Source organism: Dermacentor silvarum, chromosome 2 (genome assembly GCF_013339745.2).
Source record: "Dermacentor silvarum isolate Dsil-2018 chromosome 2, BIME_Dsil_1.4, whole genome shotgun sequence".
Lineage (NCBI taxonomy): Eukaryota > Metazoa > Arthropoda > Arachnida > Ixodida > Ixodidae > Dermacentor > Dermacentor silvarum.
Genome location: NC_051155.1, coordinates 25,836,604 through 25,856,460, shown reverse-complemented (window position 1 = coordinate 25,856,460; position 19,857 = coordinate 25,836,604). Strand labels below are relative to the sequence as shown.

Genomic DNA, 19,857 nt, shown 5'->3' with positions numbered 1-19,857 from the left:
ACGGCAAATAAAACACCACCGCCTGATTTTGGGTCACGGCCATGACGGTGAACAACGCACTTCTTGTCACATTGGAACAGCTCTTCACTAAGAATTGTATCGGTCAACCAAGTCTCCATCAATACGACCATGTCAGCAGCACACGAATCAAAAACAGATGCTAGAGCTTCACGTTTATTAACTGTACTTCGCACATTCGACAATAAAATAGATAAGTCACGAGAAGATTGGCGGCGTCACCGGTGCATAATTTCTGTTAAGAAAAAGACGCATCAGAATGGCAGTTAGTAGTGGTAGACGATAATTCCGCAGTGCAGGGAACATTGCCCAATAGCAGTTCACAGACACTGTCGTTATCAGGGGAGTAAATATAACATTTTTTTGTTGATATACAGCTTGTTGTACTTCAAAGTGAAAGATTGACCGCTTTCTTTGCCAAATTCGTACAGTTTATTTCTGACAGCTGTAGTTGCCTTACAAAAATCTTCACTTACGGAGACACCAGTTGTCTTCAACTTATTTTTAGAAGAAAGAATCATTTCCCTTATCTTAGACGATAAAAATCTCACAATAACGGGCCTGGACTTGCAAGGGACAAAACGGCCAGGTCTGTGTGCCCTGGAAATGCGGTCATCGCTCTTATTTAGGTTCAGGCTTAATAATAAATTTAAGACCGAGCAAATTTTCTCTTCTGACTGTGCCCATGTTTCCGCAGCGCTATGAAATATTAAATTTTCGCGAAGTGAACGGTCTGCAAATTCCTTAAGCCATTGGTTCAATAGAGCTGCTTGCGGCACGAAGCTTTTACCCTGTTGCCCTTCAGATAGTCGAATGCATAATTCAACTGCCAAGAGCCTGTTGTCGATATCGGCTACTTGTCGCTGCATTGAATATTGAGCCTCTTTGACTTCACTAAAGGCAGTCATCACTTCTTCGTGTTCAGAATCAAATTTGTCGTGTAGCGATTTCACAAGCTGCGGCAACTCCTTGTTAAACTTGTTACGATCTTCTCAAAGGGATCCAGGGTTTAGCGCTACGTTGCCAGACATAAATAACAACTAGGACACAAGAACACATTCACATACTAATTGGAATAATAGTTGTGGGCCTGGAAGCACTAGCAGCCAAACATTCACTTTTTACTGCAACGTTGAGGTGCTGCGCTCACCAGCATCCGAAAACGAAAATGTGTTTGAAGCATGTTGGCGGCTGCAGTGATTCCATTTCCACTGAAGAGGCGCCAGTTATTTCAGCTGCTTTTAAGGCATGCCGGCGTTGATGCGTCTGTCGATTTGGCAGCCTGAAATGACAGCGCTTCGATGAGGCATGGTTCGTTTGCATGAAAGGAGGCTTCGGTGGCCTTACAGTCCGCCGTCGACCGGTCGGGCGAGCTGGTACGTCCACCATTTGCTGCCGGAATAGCCAGAACTTGCGCATGGCCAGCGAATCCGATAAAGATCTGCATCCAAAAACGAAAATATGTTTGAAGCACGTTGGCGGCTGCAGTGCTTCCATTCCCATTGAATAAACCATTGAATAAACCACATAAAAGTTTCCTTGAAATGATATAAAACAATCAACAGATTGTTTTGTTGAAGTCACAGAAAAACAAGGTAACATGAAACAGAATTAAGAGCACAGAAAAGATATGTTACAAAAATTGCCATGCTTTTGTTATTTTTTCACGAACATTTTTTGACTGTATATGCATTTCTTCAACCTAGCTGAGCTTTCATTCTATGTAACTTTTTTTTTGTGACTTTTGCAGGCGTCTTCAAACCCTACTGCCATAGCTGATGTTTTTAGCCGTCATGAGATTTGTTGAGGACTGCGTAGTTATTGTAAGGGAGCCACAGACGACAAAACTAAACGATGTTACTCTAGAGGCCGTATTTATCTATATGACCGCGATATTCGTATCGCCGGGGGTGTCTTAATCGCTGTTAAGAGTTTCCTTCCTCAAGTGTCCCAGTCGTGTCAGCCTTAGAAGTTGTGTGCGCGCGCATTACCATTGACAATAGGGATTGTATTTTTTGCGCATATTACAGACCCACAGCTGTACCCCTTTTTTCTGTGATGTACTTCATGACATCTTAAATATTGTTGTTTCTGGATACCCTACATTGTCTTTTTTTTCAGTTGGAAAATATCAATTTTTCAAATATATTATGGCACAATGGTTCCGCCACAATTGCAAAAATTATTCGGAATGCGCACAGATTTTTGGTGTTTGTTCCCGCACAACTCGCACAACTTGTTGATGACCCACTCGTACTACTGCAGTTCCCGGCTACAAACCGTATACATTTAACTTACCCTAATGGCACCAGTGTTCCACCTAATCAATGTAGCAGCCTTTTGAATGAGACGTCTGCACCTTTCCTCAATACTAATATAACCGCCGATAAACCGAGTGCACCAAGTTTATAGTTCCCTGTCATGGTTCCCGTATTCATTGACTGGGTTGGTATTAGCAGGCTGATGAATAATCTGCAGATTTTTTCTGCCGTGGGCCTGATAGTAATAATTTCAAAATATTAAAATGCACTAAAGTGTTTGCATGTGTTATTCTTTCTAAAACTTTTGCTCAGTCGTTGCAGTATTCTTCGCTCTCGTGAGAGTGGAAGAAAGTAAAGGTGGTTCTAGTCCCAAAGTCAGGCAATGCACATGCTCCCGAGAACTACCGTCCCATTTCATTGACAAGTATCCCATGCAAACTTTTGGAACACATCATTTACTCTCACCTTTTTGACTTCTTCGATTCCTGTCAACATTGCTTCAGAAAAATGTACTCGTGCGAGACCCAACTAGCTTGTTATAATAATAATAATAATTTTTTGGCTGCAACTGGCAATAAATTTGACGTTGACTGTATTTTCTTGGAGCATGATAAGGCCTTTGATACCGCAACGCACGATTTACTAAACCCTAAACTTGATCAGGTTAACGTTCATCCTAAAGTATTAGTACAGATTAAGGACTTCTTCTAATCGAGCCTAGTACGTGACTGCTCATAACGCTTCCTCTGCTTTTTCAGCGGTTACATCAGGAGTCCCGCAGGGATCCGTCCTCGGGCCTCTGTGTTTTCTAATTTATATTAACGACCTCCCTGACTGCGCGAAACTGTCTTCAATTAACCTATTTGCTGATGACTGCGCAATATGTAATGAGATTAGTGACCCCGCCGATTCCCCTAAACTACAAGAAGACCTCAACATAGTGTCGATATAGTGCAATGCAAGGAACATGAAACTAAGCGTGAATAAATGTAAATATATGCGCAGATCACACCGCAATAAGAATACTGCCATGCGAATGTATTTTCTGTTTAGCGCTCCTCTCTGTCAAGTTAAGTTTTAGAAGTATCTCGGCCGTTATATCACTCACAATCTATCATGGCACAAACAAGTTGAATATATAACTTCTAACGCTAGTCACACGCTAGGCTATCTGCACAGAAACTTAAACGCCGTTCTTGCGTCTTTAAAACTGACGCTCTACAAAACACTTGTTCGTTCAAAATTAGAATATGCCTCAGCCATCTCGGACCCCCCTCAAGCATCCCAAGCCCTCTCCCTCGAAGCCATTCAGAGTCGCGCGTCCCGCTTTATTCTATCTTATCACTCTCGTCACGCTTGCGTTACCCCCATGAAGTAAACCCCTAATATACCGGATCTTTCAGTACGTCGCGCATACAGTCGCCTCTGACTTTTCCACAACGTTTATCACAACCCGGTATTAAAAGAGAAACGTTTAACACCTCTTTCTTTCTTTTGATCCCACAGCGATTACCTCCATAAAGTTATTGTGCCATCTTTTCGCACGAACGCGTACTATTACTCGCTTTTACCTCACACGTGCAATGACTGGAACCATCTTCCCGCATTAGTCGCCACTATCACAGACACATCGACGTTCAAGACTGCTGTTTTCCAAGCCATCCAAAAAAACAAAAATTCATTCATTTTGCTGCGTTGTTTTCTTGTGTATGTACCATTCCTTTCTGTAACGCTTACGGGCCTTGAAAGTATGTACAATAAATAAATAATTAAATAAAAAAGTAGCGTTGTCCACGAGTAGGGCAGATGCGCTAAAATTGACCTTGAACCGCTTAAACACATCATATTTGGCTCAGGAAATCATGTGTGCTGAGGTTACAAACCTATAGGAGCAATGAACAATGTGCGCTATCCTAGCGCTCGCAGCAAGTTAATTACGAGGAACCTAGCAAAACAAATTGAATTGAGGGTGGGAAAAAGTGTCACGTGCGCTTCTGTGCAAAATGATCGTTGATAATCAGACTTAACAAGCTTATGGGCTCTAGGTTCCATTATTTTTCATAATGAGTACATGGGAGGGAATTGGCCGGAACATAATAGGATTAGCGAAAGAGAGAAGCAAGGAAAATCCCCCGAAAGTTAAAGTGAAACATCTTGAAGGGCCAGGTGCGATACAGCGAGTGCAAGAAAGGCGCAGTGCACCGAATTCCACTGTATTTATGTATATATATATACATATGGCGAAACGGCCGGTGATCTAATGATAGAGCTCGTAAACACAACTTGAATGTAAGGAATTGATTTGGTAGGCACCTAGTGGACCATTGTATGAAGTGCCAATGTACGTCGCTACTGAAGCGAACAAAATTTCTGAGAACAGCCCACGATAAACTGAAAAAGCAAATGCACGTAGCTTAATCTATCAATGAGGCAGAGAACACGTGCTTAAGCGTAGCTTCCGTAGCCCACCACGATAAAAATATGAACCAGGCCCCGCACACTCTTGAGTTCACCAAATGGCCACAGAGGGCGAAAAATCAACCCCGTCGCGTTCCAGAATGAAGCGCGCAAGTGGAGCTACTGTAATTTGGTGGCATACTTTAATTCGTATTTTCCCAGCTAGGGACGCTCAACGCGGCTCAATATTTAATCTATTAATGCATATATAATACCCGATAAACATAGTTACGGTGTCATGTTTTACAAAATAAGCAGTCTATTATTTTTATTGGACTTCCGTTATTGAAGTTCGTGAATTGTTACTTGAATAAATGTTTTGAGGCCATACTGACGTGTGATCAGCAGCAGCCCATTGGTATTGATTGCAGTCCGTGCCGTTTATCGATTCAAATTGTACGGCGGTAATATTTGCGAACGGGGAGGTCGTTTCCTTTGAGCAGCATCACGCAGGTTCGCTTTACTTAGATATCAATAATATATCAGCCAGTTTATGCGTACAAAATTCCATAGGTACCACCAAGCGAACGTGTTTAAACATAATGAACTTTATCAGCTGCGGCGTTTCGCTTGCATAACGGCTGCATGCATGGCTCCCGTAATTAGTCATCTGCCGCGTCTGGCCGCGTAAGACGTGTTGCTTGAAAAAGAAAGTTCTAGCCAGGCGCGAAAATTCATCGCTGGAACCGAGCACAGTCTGCTTGAAGACTACCCACGAAAGCGGATTAACTTTGCAGCCCCTGGGCGTGTGTGCCGGTGAGTGAAAAAAGCAGTGCTTCACATTTTCAACTTTGAATTTCTTTGCGTGCGAGGCGGATAAAACAGATTCCTGTAGTCATTTCTTAAAAGTAGAAAATAGTAATCATTATAAAGTTATTACCCTTCCAAAGTAATTCAAACGAGACTCTTGCAATTTTGCAAAGTTACTAAAATTCCTAACATGAGTACAGCATAAATACTAAAGTTTTGGCTGTTTCTGCATAAATGATACACTGCGATAAATTCACTGCACATTAGTGGCCAATGTACTTCCGGTGATACAGCTAGATTAATGGCATTTCACACATAATAAAATTAATGTGTTTATTACTAGTATCTGGCAGAAACAGCCGTCATCTAATCGAGGCTTCACTAAGAGAGACATAAAACTTTGTTGTGTCCATGATGGGGTCTGGGGGCAGCGGGGTTGGGAGGCTTCACTAAGCACAGCCCACATAAGGACATCACTGAAAGAAATGCGCACTCAAAACAGTATTGTGTGTGTGTATGTGCTTTTCTGTCATGGAACGTTTTGTACACTGTTCTTTGTCATGCATTAATCACAAGCTCATCCCCACTTCCACCATAGTAATTGAGGCTCCTTTTGCTCCAGCCTGGAAGACTCTTCTCATATTTGGACTCATCCCTTTGGCCTGTATTGTCTCTGGACGTACAAGTCAACCGTGAACGTGTAACCACTGGAAGTAACATCAAGGGCCAGAATCCTCAGAGGGTATGTTTCTGAACACTTCTACTAGAACCGTGATTTGTACATTTATGGGACTATCTTTTGTTTCCACATTTTTTTGCTTGCATATGTGTCAAGGCTTCGTCATTTCTCATTTCAGGAAGATGGACAAAAGAGAGATTATTGGTCTGCAAGGTGCCCACGCTAAGCTACAAGAAGCTCAACTGTCACCATAATGACAACATGTCTACTTGAACTACGTGCCTCACCATGAAATGTTTGGAAGTTTACCAGATAGAGAGGTGTGAACCCTATTAGGCAAGAAGCAGTCTACAGTTCTGTATCGTAATGAGTGGGAATGATAAATTTGACATACAAGCTTAGTTGCTTTTAAGGGCATTTTATGACAATCAGAGAAGTAACATGTTGAGTCCCAACTTGTTTCTTTTTCAGTCATTAAGGCCGTGACGACCCGAACAGAAACAATGTAGCAAGCTCCTACTTGCTAATGCACAAACTCTGCCACCTTCTCTTTGCAAATCAGTTTGACAGGCATTAGTACCACGAGGTATCACATGCTCCGTCACAATGATAATTTGTTACATCAAAATGCAAATAATTTTAAAACGATCAAAAGCGCTCAATGCTATTTTAAGGAAATGATACTTCATGTTGACTGACGCTCTGGCAGTCACTCTTCATTTTATTATTATATTGTCACGGGAAGTCCACAACACGTCTGACCGAAGTACAAGAAGACGCAGCAGTCTCAGCTGGACACCGATCATGCGCGTACTACTAGTTCGTCGACTTCCTCTTTCACACTTCACCGCGCCGGCACCGATAATCTCCATGCAGTACAATCACACCCCGCCAGAAAGAAGCCATCCTGGCGACCTAGGGAAAAGACAGCATCGGCGGGTCGTAACGCTGTTTAAGCCGTGCTACATGAACTATTTCGCGCTCTCGGCAACGGCAATGAGAAGACGGCGCGAGCGGCTCGATGGCATAGTTCACGGGTGATGATTGGTGCCGTACGCGGTAGGGACCGTGGTAGTTTGACAAAAACTTAGTGGATTGGCCGGGGGAAGTAGCAGGGACCCGAAGCCAAACAAGCATTCCAGGGGAATAGCGGGCACTAGGAGCGGATGCGTCATGGCGTGATTTTTGGTGCCACTGATCTTGGCTGGTGAATGAGCGGGCTAGTTGGCGACATTCTTCAGCATAAGCAGCCGCTTCTCAAACAGGTGTCACTTCAGAAGCGTCAGGACGGTAGGTAAGAATGGTGTCCAAGAGGCAGGAAGGTTCTCGGCCATAGAGAAGAAAGAAAGGAGAGAAGCCGGTGGTAGTTTGCGGGGCAGAGTTATAGGCGTAAGTGACAAAAGGAAGAACCCGGTCCCAATTCGAGTGATCGCCAGACACATACATCGCAAGCATGTCGCCAAGCGTACGATTGAAACGTTCCGTCATGCCGTTAGTTTGTGGATGGTAGGCGGAAGCGGTGCGGTGAACGATGTTGCACTCCTTTAGCAGGGCCGCGATGACATTGGAGAGAAAGACGCGCCCGCGGTCACTTAATAATTCACGTGGAGCACCGTGTCGCATAATGAGGTGGCGAAGAAGGAAGCAAGCGACGTCTTTCGCGGTGGACGCCGGCAGCGCAGATGTTTCGGCGTACCGTGTGAGGTGGTCAACGGCAACAATGATCCACCGGTTACCATCCGTACGTATCTCAGTAGGCGCATTGGGGTCGAAGTGGCGTACGTAGTACAGGAGGGGACGTGAGGAGCCGGCGGAGCCTCATAATTGAGTGGTCACACTCAGAGTTCCAAGCCGACAGGTCTGACGTGCTATAAAGAAGCTGCGTCAAGGCAGCGATTATCGAGGCAAAATTACGTATCAAACGCCGGAAATAAGAAGACAAACCGATGAAGCTCCGTAGTTCCTTTAGAGTAGTGGGCCTGGCGTACTCAGCGACGACGCGAAGTTTGGCAGGATCAGGCAGAATTCCCTCTTTCGAGACGACGTGGCCTAGGATCGTAAGCTTACGGGCACTAAAATGACATTTTTTCAAATTGAGTTGCAACCCAGCTGACGTGAGACAGGCAAGAACTTGCTCAAGGCGGGCGAGATGCGTATCGAAATCGGCAGAAAAGACCACAATGTCCTCTAAGTAGCAAAGGCATGTGTGCCATTTAAGACCCCTGAGAATAGCGTCCATCATCTCTCTACAGTTGCAGGCGCGTTGCAAAGGCCGAAAGGCATTACCTTGAACTCGTATAATCCATCAGGAGTTACAAAAGCCGTTTTTGGACGGTTGGCTTCAGCCATCGGAACTTGCCAGTAACCGGAACGCAAATCCAGTGAAGAGAAGAACTCAGCTCCCTGTAGGCAATCCAGGGCGTCGTCGATGCGTGGTAGCGGATAAACATCCTTGCGGGTAGTCTTGTTGAGTCGGCGGTAATCGACGCAAAACCTGATTGAGCCATCGTTTTTTCCGCACCAGCACGACCGGACGTCCAAGGATGTGGGAGGGCTGGATCACACCTCGTTTCAGCATGTCGTCAACGTGTTCGTCAATGACACGGCGTTCAGCTGCGGAAACACGGTATGGACGTTGGCGCAGCGGAGCATGGTGACCGGTGTCAATACGGTGAACAACCGCTGACGTGCGCCCCAAGGAAGGTTGGCCGAGGTCGAAAGAAGCACGGAAACGTTCAAGAAGTTCAACAACCTCACTGCGTTGAGCGGGCGTAAGCGCGTCGTCGACGGTATGCAAGAAAACATCGGTGGAACGCGAGTTTGGTGCGGTAGCAGAAGTGACGGCACCGATAGGCAGTGGCGAGCTATCGGAAGGTAGGTCAAATGGATTAATGACGTCAACAGTGTCGAGATGCCCCACATATTCACCGTGTAGGAGAGTTGAAGGACAGGGAAATGAATTGGACGTATAAATGGCAGCGGAACCATTGGTGAGTGTGATGACTGGAAACAGGAGTAGAAGGTTCCGTCGACGCGCACTATCTTCAGATGGTATAAAAAGAGCTGTCGTGGCGGGGGCAGAGTCACCAAGGCGGCAGAAAAAGAAGAGATAATGACGTCAGCGGTGACGACCACTTTAGGAGAACGGTTCGGGAGGTCGACGGTAGTGTCACGGAACGGAGACAAAGCTAGTTGCGCGCGAGCGCAGTCGACAACAGCATGATGTGCGGAAAGAAAGTTCCAACCCAGAATAACGTCATGCGAAGCACGGCACAGAACGACGAATTCTACAAAATATAGTTCAGCCTGAATCATAACACAAGCGGTACATGCGGCCGAAGGCTTGATTTGCTGCGAGCTTGCCGTGCGTAGGGAAATATCTGGTACAGGAATCGTCACTTTCTTGAGTTTGTGGCAGAGGTCTTCACTTATGACAGAAACGGCAGCCCCTGTATCGACAAGAGCTGTTGTCGCGACGCTTTCGACAAATGCTGCGATTTCGTTAGGAGGAGAAAGATGAGGCCTTGAAAATTTCGACGATGGCGCAGTTCTTGCCTCGGGAACTGCGGCTGTCAGTTTTCCTGCTGACCAGAGCTGGAACGGCGAAGCATGGGTGAAAGGGAATGGCAGCGAGGGGATGGCGACCGACGAGAGTTGAAGGCGGCGCGACGAGAATACGAGTCCGAGGGATCAGGGATAGAACGATGCGAAGGCTCTTGGGGAAGGTAGCCGAGGTTCGGCGCGTCATGACGAAAATAAAGTCCATGGCGGCGACAGAAACGCGCAACATGTCCCGGAATAGCACATGCGAAACAGGGCGGTTGTCCGGAATACGCCAAGGGTTAAGAGAAGGTCCGGAAGGCGATAAGGGCACGTGAACCGGGCGTACCGGAAGTGGCGACGAGCAGAAACTAGCGGCGGGTCTGGAGGTAGTACGCATCGGTCGCGGAGGGGGTCGGTTGAGGGCGCAGAGGTGCAGTCACAGGTGGCGGTGGAGAGGGAGGTGGGAGCGCCTCACAAACTTGTGCTAGGACCACACGACGGAGCGACGGTTCTAGTGTGGAAGCAGGCTCAGAAACACACGCCACAAGAGATAGCTGGCGAGCCACTTCTTCCCGAATGTATTGCTGAATCTGCGGCAGCAAGCCGGAGTGATCAGCGCTAAGGCATCCAGGCTCCACAGCTAAGAGGTCCGCGGATTGCAAACTGGGGCGACGGGTGGAAAGGCGCTGCTCGCGCAGCTCGTCGAAGCTTTGACAGAGCTCATTTACTTGTGCAACTGTCGTAGGGTTCTTGGCCACGAGCATATGGAAGGCATCGTCGTCTCTAAACATGTCTGCTCCTAAACATGTGTTCTACGACGGTAGCCAGCGAGCCACTGTGTCAAAAGAGCGTCTGCTACCTCTCGCGCGCCTGCTTGGTTTCGTGGGGTGGCGCAATGTGTGCCGCTCGTGCACGCGCACGAGACAGGGGCTCGGACCATCACTGGAAGAGAAAGAAGTGCGTTCGGCGCAGATATGCTCGTGTGGAACGTTCTTTGAAACTCTTCTTTAACGATAGTTCGCACCAACTCTCTCAACGCTTCGGTGTTATTGCCCATGCCTGCCGAAAGAACGTCTACAGGGGCGCTGCTGACATCACGGTCGTAGTGGCGGGCGCGCTGCTGCAGGGCCTTCTCTATCGTCGTCGCCTCGGTGCGAAACTCCGCAACAGTACGTGGCGGGTTGCGAACCAACCCGGCAAATAGCTCCTCCTTCACGCCACGCATAATATGGCGCACTTCTCCTCGGACATGTTTGCATCGGCACGTTTGAACAGACGGGACATGTCCTCGATGTACATGCCGACACTCTCGTTGGTGCGCTGGTTCCTGGCTTGCAGAGCATTCTCAGCCTTCTCTCGGCGATCGGCGCATGCAAACGCAGCAAGCAGATGTCGCCGAAACTCTTCCCACGACGTTAACACCGCTTCGTGATTCTCGTACCATTTCTTTGCTGAATCCCTCAACGCAAAGTACACGTGGCGACGTTTTCGTGCCGGGTTCCAGCCGTTTGAAGTTTGAAGTTTATTATGATTTTGACAATACAAGATTGTCATGGCGCCGGAGCAAAAGGCGAGACTATGCACGCCTGACTAGGCTCCTGGCGCCACGAGCACAGCAGATAACAGTGCAAAAAAATGGATACAAATGTACACCTAATACAGACATATATACATACTTGTACATATACAAATGATGCAATTAAACATTCAATAGGTCAATACAGTACAATACAGTACAATACAGGTCAATACAGTTGACATCTGCGACCCTCTCGAAGTGCTCCAACCAATCCTCGACGTCTTCGTACGGGTCGCCGTGGAACATCTCGGGCATGCGCGGCGGGTACACGACGACCTCGGGTGATGTCGCCTGGCTAGTCATCGTCGTGGCGTCAGTGGAAGACATCGTCCGTGTGGCCGTAGCAGTGGGAAGCGGTCCGAATTCAGGCGGGTCTCCCCGAAGTCGGCGGCTGGCGCGCTGGTGCACTGGAGTCACCTCTCCAGATTCCAATCGCTGAGGATCGGGGCTCCGGTCTCTGGCACCCAGGGGACTTCCAAACATACCCCGCACCTCCACCAGAATGTAACGGTATTTCGAGGAGTAAAATAGAAAAACTGGTTTATTAAGGGCGAACCTGTGCCCTGCAACTAACTATGTACAAGAAGAGTTTCAAAGAACGTTCCACACGAGCGTCTCTGCGCCGAACGCACTTCTTTCTCTTCCAGTGATGGTCCGAGCCCCTGTCTCGTGCGCGTGCACAAGCGGCACACATTGCCCCACCCCACGAAACCAAGCAGGCGCGCGAGAGGTAGCAGGCGCTCTTTTAACACAGTGGGTCACTGGCTACCGTCGTATACACATGTTTAGGAGCAGACTTGCGGCGATATGCCTTATCCTATCGGCTTCGGTCATGGACGCATTCACGAGCTTACAGAGGTCGATGACGTCCTCAATGTAGCTCGTGAAGGTTTCACCGCTTTGTTGAGCGCGGCCACGCAAACGGTGTTCAGCACGGAGTCTGCGCACAGTGGGACGGCCGAAGACCGAAGTGAGGGTCTCGGTGAAAGCTGACCAGGTTAACTCCACTTCGTGGTTTCTAAACCACAGATTTGCCACATCAGTCAGATAAAAGATGGCGTTGGTCAGCTTGTCGCGGTCAGCCCACTTGTTATGCGCGCTAATGCGGTCATACTCTGCAAGCCAGTCCTCCACGTCGTGATCGTCGGTGCCGCTGAAGATGGCACGGTCGCACTGATGTACCACACCAGAACACACGACAGCCGGGAGCGGATTGCGAAGGGCCGGCGTTGTCGGTCATTGTGGCCGCAGATGGCAACGTACGGCTGCGGAGCTCCAGGTCGGGGAAGACGTTACCCCGCACCTCCACCAAATGTCACGGGAAGTCCACAAGACGTCTGACAGAAGTACAAGAAGACGGAGCAGTCTCAGCTGATCACCGATCGAGCGCTCACTACTAGTTCGTCGACTTCCTCTTTCACACTTCACCGTGCCGACACCGATAATCTCCAGTACAATATATATTATTTATTGTACCCTCAGGGCCACATGGCATTAAATGGGAGAGTGGCTACAAAGTAGTAGAGTAAAACAAACAAGTGCATTGAGTTCTTGTAATAATATGATTCTCCCGAATATACAATGTTAGCTAATGTTTTGCAAAAAAGTTTGTTATCTGTGATGGCTACGATACTTGGTGGTTCGATTTCTGAGATGTACAGGGCATGAAAGATTGAACGAAATACTTCGTGTTACATGAATCAATTCCTACCTTACTGCGATAATCAACGTAGTTTGAGATTTGCACTGAGGCCGCAGTATGAAGTCGTCATAAAGTGTGGTGTGATGGAAAATTTTATGAAATAGCAAAAGACGGGCGACTTTGCAGCGATTAGCTTGTGGAATAAATGCTACGTTAGTTTACATTGAGGTTATACTCGCGGTGCGGTTATAATTAGAAATAATGAAACGAGTAGAGTTATTTGGTACTAGTTAAAGTGAAGTAATAAGATATACGCGACTGGGATCCCGTATTGCAAATGCATATTCAAGTTTCGAACGAATTATAGTTGTATAAAGCTGTAATTCTAAAGCAGACGGTGCTTGGGAAAAGTTGCGCCGTAAGTACCCAAGCGTGTGGTTAGCATTGCTAATGATGTACTCTATATTAATGGTCCAATTTACGTTATTTGTAATGTGTACACCGATATATTTATATGACATGACAAAATGTAAGGGAACGTTGTTAACAGGGCAAGTGCTAGGATTAGATTAGATCTGGATACGCACACTATTTTACATTTGTTTGCTACAAGAGGATCATATACAGTTTGCATGAAATCAATAACTAGGCTAGCCCTGCACCATGAGACATAGCTAGAAAAGGCAAGCTCACACAACCAGCCAGCCTATTTCGCACTTCAGGAACTTGAGAAATAATTGAAAGCGATTTTTCTTTCTCTTCAAACAGCAGATGACAAACCTGAGCACAGTGTGCTCCCAGAAAGATTTTGAAGTATACTCGCAGAATAAGTTCGGCTTAACATTCAGCGAATCAACAGTGGACGAGCAAACCTCAGCCTGGGAACTTGTCTTCGTCTCGGCCCTCACAATTATGTTTCCCTGGTGAAACGTTGACTCCAAGCTGAGGCTTCCCTTGCTCAACTCTGTTACTCAACTTAAATGTACATCTCCTTGCAAACTCTTTGCCTTGCTTGAATACATATACCGAGATTATTTTCAGCATGAAACCACAAATTGCATTTCCCAAGAATCTGTGAGCCTTAATTGGGCTTGCTTATATGTTGATTTAGTGTCCTTGTTTATTCACACAATATTTGCCGAAGTCCTCGTAAGCACTGCTGTCTTCATAACGTTCCTTGGTTTCCCTACGAGTACTCCGCTTGTGTCAAAGCTTTTACTGCCGCACCTGACCGCAAAAGAATATCAAGAGCAGACAATATATGTTGTAAAATTTAGCATAACGTCCCCCCCCCCTACACTTTGTTCCTCTCGCCAATGTGTTATGAGAGCAATGGGACATGGCAGCTCGAGCTTATCTTGCTGGCATTACATTTTTGCCGAGCAATTTTTCATGTTCCTTTGTTTAATCTTGCTGAAATATTCGAACGCAGAGAATATAAAAGGTCGAGCAGCACTGTACGCAATACAAGTACGAGGGGAGCTCAGCATAAATATTGCTGTCTGAAGCTTCGTTCTCCCTGCTTTAGCGGCACGCCGAACACGATGAGAAAACTTCGCTCGATTTCAGCTTTGGCTTCCATTAAATAGATGGTTATCTGTGTTTCTGTGTGTTGTTAACTCAGTGACGGACAACATTAAGTCCACCTGATGTGCACGAAAATTGTGAGCATGTACTGCTTCATTCACCATTGACAATAAACAATGTAAGCTTACTTGTTTGAACAGTTTTATTGCCAGTTGAGGCCTCTCGGTCGCCTGGCGACATAATAAAGATATCCATAGTTATGTTAGAGCACAGTGCACACGAATACCGCCCCGATAGCGGTAACAAAACGCCCAAAACCAGCGAGCGAGCAGCGCGACGAGCCCCACGAACCACTACCGTAGCGGCCATATTGCTCACTGCGTAATGATGATGATATTAGTTTTGGTTTTATCAGCGCCATCTCTCGGTCGCATTCTTTAGTTCAGAACGCCACCGCTACGCTTCTTTCCGTTAACTGTGGAATGTACAGTTTCCCCGCTCTAAGTTTGTATGGGTGTTCTGTGGATTAACTTTCTGCAAGGTAATGTTTAGTGTAGGTTGAGGTGGTGCATGGTTATGACTACCGCGTGTACAAAGTCGCAGTTGCACTAACAATAGAACCGTAGTTGTAAGTACCGCAACGTCCTTTGTGGTCGTATTACTTATGCGTCGCCGTGTTTCGTCATTTTCGAGTTAAATAAATAACATGCGTCCTGCGGGTGCCCGTGACATCGTGATGTCAGCTGGCATCAGCAGAGTTTCTCAGGAAAGCTATGTGCTTTTTATGCGTCATTCTGTTTTTCAGTGGCACCTTGGCTTCTGCAAAGCTTCATACACACCCATGAAACGAGGGTTTGTCAGTCACATCGGCAACTACGCCGGAGCCCTCGAATACTTCACGCATTTCAGAGAATCGGTGAGTGATCGAAGTGACTACTTCAGTGCTGAAAGTCAGGCGGGGCTCGGGCGGTCCCGGCCCCCTCCCCATTTCTTTAGGAGGGGCCCGGCCCCCCTTCGGCAGGTCAACTGTAGTACTGCAGCACCCATTCGACAGGCGCTGGAGGTGATTTTATTTCCAGTGGTGCCTTGTGCGGGGCAATTCAAGCTTTCCACTTTTTCAATAAATGATTTAATCGTAATTAATCGGCTGATGTGGCCCGGAGTGAAGACTGGTCCCCGGACGAAATGTCAGTAAAATCGGGATATTTTCCCTAGTGCTTCTATTCTTGGACCTGTAGCACGGCCGGATCCTGTGATTCAACGCTTCAGTGATGTATATACCAGTTTCGGTTTCAAGGAGCCTGGCAAGGGGAACTAATTGTTCGCGTAGCTCCCACATGAACTCCGCTATTCAAAAGTTGATCGTTGGGATAGGTAGTGTCGAGGACGGGCCCCAAAGTATTCATTTGCTGTAGTCACCTATCGTTGATAATTAGAAAGTTAAGTTAAAAGGAAGAATTTTTGCCGCCTGAGGTTCTTAAACGTGGACCCAAATCTAAGAGGAGTTTTTATCGCAATTCACCCCCATCGAAATGCTACGGCCGTGGCAGAGATCGAACCCGTGATAAGTCCGTTTTTCTCCTCAGTACTAAAAGCGTAAGATAATTCCGATGTCATTATTCTTATTAGCGCCTAATCGCGTGATATATTGTCGATGAGCTAAGGAGTATATAGCTAGCTCACTAGAATGCGAGGCAATCAATTTGAGGGGAAAAAAAAACGTCCCGGCCCTTTATATATTTATTTTATTTATTTAGTCATACTCTCCATCTTCTAATAAAGGTTCTGGAACAAAAGTTTATTTAAATTATGGGGTTTTACGTGCCAAAACCACGATCTGATTATGAGGCACGCCGTAGTGGGGGACTCCGGAAATTCGGACCACCTGGGGTTCTTTAACCTGCACCTAAATCTAAGTACACGGGTGTTTTCGCATTTCGCCCCCATCGAAATGCGGCCGCCGTGGCCGGGATTCGATCCCACGACCTCGTGCTCAGTAGCCCAACACCATAGCCACTGAGCTACGACGGCGGGTCTGGCCTCGCGTTAAAATCCCTTTCTCACAACTCCGCACATCAATGCCCCGGATGTATCTCAGTTATTTCTTTCTTTTTCTTGCACAGGCAGGCGACGTTGGCCTGGATTTTCGACGAAATTTGACTCACGCCCCAGGCGACTATGGATGGTACTACACGGACCTGATAAGTTCGGAAGCAGTAAACATAATTAAAAATCAACCACCGAACAAGGTAAGTTGACACAAAAATGCAAGAGGTATTTAAAGTTTGAAGTTTGAAGTGCGAATACAATTTTTTTTCACCTTCTCGCGCGATTTTTCAATAAAATAAAAGGTTACCAAAGAAAACGAGAGGCTGAGCTCTTGTTAGTAGCGGATGCATAATGGCAGTCGTTGCAGCCCGTACTGGCATAGGTGCTGCAATGTAATAGATGCACCGCACATTAGCCTTCTTAAGATAGCAGCAAGCTACCATGGTCAATCGAAAGCAATAATGGAGAAAACAGTTTCCATAGATCTTGCAAGCAGCGACAAAAAATTCTTTTTTTTTTCTTTCCACGTCGCCAATATTATATTTGTGTTGCGACACCACTAACACGGCAAGCTAAGTGGAAATTGTTATTTCAGCGGTAGTGTACGTGACTTATGCGCGCTTTAAAGACACTTCAAATTGTTGTCTTCCTTCGTCTCTGCAAAGAAGCTAGAGAGAATCCTTTTTTAGTGACAGGTAATAATTTGCCGGAGAAGCTGCAGAAATAGTAGCAACAGCGTGCGATCGCGCCTGTTTGAATCCAACGTCGCCATCGCTAATGCTCGTAGTTTTCACGAAAAATAATAGAATGATAGGGTTACGTTACGGATTTTCTAGTTGTGGCAATTTATTATTTACTACATATATCAATGACCTAGCCAATATACATAATTTTCCAGATCTGGTAATGTACGCCGACGACACAAATCTTTTCTTCCCACTCATTAACCGCCCTCCAAAGTATGGCTAAAATTTATTTACTGAAGCTTCGTGATTGGTTATACGCAAATAAGCTTAGTTTAAATATAAATAAAAGAAAGTATATTCTCTTCAAGCCGATGAACAGTGTGGAACGTTATTCTATGCAGATTTATTATGATAATACAAAAATCAGTCAGGTTTCTTCTCAAAAATTTCTCGGCATGTGGTTTAATGAAAATCTTTCTTGGTCTGTACATATCTCAAAACTTGCTTCCGAACTGAGCAGAATTGCTGGTCTGCTTTTTAGGATTTCTAAACTCTTGCCTGTTTGGTTAAAGGTGTCAATGTATAACCCATTGTTCTTTTCAAAACTGTCATATTGTAATCTTGTATGGGGTACGACTACGCCTTCAGACTACCATAAACTACTACTGCTACAAAAAAGAGCCTTGCGTGCTGTTGAGGGCTATTACGGTGAACCCCAAACTTTACGTACGCAACCCTTGTTTGTTAAACATCGCATACTGCAAGCTGACCAAGTTTATTATCTACGGCTGTTGCAATACATTCATCGAAACCGTTTGTACTCTGTTACTGACAGGATTATAAATTACAACCTTCGTGAGGTAAAACTACGAGTTCCGCGAACGCGCACGAATTATGGTAGACAAAATCTAAATTTTCAAGTACCCAAAGCTTCAACAAGTTTCCTTTTACTGATGATTTCTTTTTATCTGAAAATGTGTTCAAGAAAAACCCGAAACGACGTTTGATTGAAGGCCAAATTCAAATGTAAAAAAATTAATCCACCGTTTGCTTATATGTATGTTTTATCTATCTTTGTTGCCAAGTACTGTAGTCGCATATTTCGTGTCTTAATTCACCAGTCATGTATGCATTGTATTGGTACGCGTATGACTTTGAATGCTCGAGTATTACCTTGCACATGATTGTCTTGTTCCCTAATTAATTCTCACTGTGCGCATTGTAGCATTGTTTTTGACATATTTGTGGCACCTTCTATGTACATTTTCGTTTTTTTTTTGTTACTGCCAACTGTATGGGTACCGGGGCCTCGTCAGGCCTTACCGCCTTTTGTCCCTGTACCCTCTTTTCCCTGAAATAAATAAACTTCACTTCACTTCACTACCACGCAGGAATAACTACGGCCTTTAAACTTTTTTTTACGGGCATTGCACGTCCTCCACCGCACCACCGCTGGTTTGTAGGACTAAATAATGCGCTTGGTGTCCGCAAGGGGGTGCTGCATGTCAGCTCGGGCCTGCCCATTTCTCCTCCATGTTCATCGGTAGAAGCTCTGGTAAACACTGCAACAAAAATATTGAGTTAGTAGCCATGAGTAAAATTGCATTTCATGAAGGCGCGCGCAATAGCACAAATTTTGCAGGAATGGCGAATATGAAAATGCTATTGAAGGGCATTTTGGTACTTTTCATCTGCTAATTATTATTCTTGTTCTGCTTCTCCCTCGTATCGTTTTTCTTGTTGATTTGGAATAACACACTTTTTGTTTATGTGTTTACTTGTGCGTTGTGTTTCTGCGGCTCTTATGTCCGCATTTGCGAGTGCGGCCCTTGGAATGCGGCACTCAACAAGGACCTCACTTGAATATTCTCCAGAGCATTTATATTGACACGTGTACATTGTTGTTCCGGTGACCGTGTATCACCTCCTAACAACTGCTGCAAATTATCATTCGGCGCGAGACGCGAATTCATGTATAAGAACTCTCTCGCTTGTTGCCGCCGATTTTATACCGTAATCAGGTTGCCGCCGATTTTAGTCGGTAATCAGATTGCATACGTGACGCCAAGAGTGGTGGGGCTTCTAGAAACTACGCGAACACCAGTCATGACGCTGAAAAGTTCGATGACTATCATGTGTAAATAGCCGATGCGCTTCACATTGAGTTCATATTTCTAAGATCGACGACTGCGCTCGCCGCCTTCGTTGCTCTTGAGCGTTCACTGCGCTTCTAGTCACTAATTCGCCCAATAACATGTCAATTCCGCGGCTCCAAGTTTTTGCTATTGTCCGGTACTGCAACTTCACTACAAGGTTACAATATTGTGGGAAGACTTATATTTTGTATACGCAAACTTTAGAAATGATGCGTTTTTTTATAGTAGCAGTTTTTTATGGCTCACAACTATTAGGAGCACAATTATTTATGCCAGAGAAAAGGAGCGGCCACAGCAACATATTTTGCCTCTGCTATATTGCAATTTATTAGAAGTCCTGTCAGCTACGTTGAGTGCTTAAAATATTCTGACAATACTGTTCCCCACAGCTCAATAATGAAGCCAAAGCCGTTTTTGATATAAAAGATAAGCACTAGGCACATTGCCATTGTTGTTTTGGGGGGGGAGGGGGAGAGGGGAAACGAATTACATTGCCGGGGTAGTTCTCCA

The 19,857-nt window shown here is 45.8% G+C and overlaps 1 long non-coding RNA gene across 1 annotated transcript; it reads right to left on the bottom strand.

The window, feature by feature from the left end:
* Window positions 1–230: 230 nt before the first annotated feature.
* Window positions 231–1,460, bottom strand: LOC125942940 (uncharacterized). The gene is made up of 3 exons (XR_007465433.1): window positions 1,366–1,460; window positions 1,169–1,300; window positions 231–253 (listed from the first exon to the last, which is right to left on the bottom strand). It is a non-coding gene; the product is annotated as an uncharacterized LOC125942940 (long non-coding RNA).
* Between the last annotated feature and the right edge of the window lie 18,397 nt (window positions 1,461–19,857).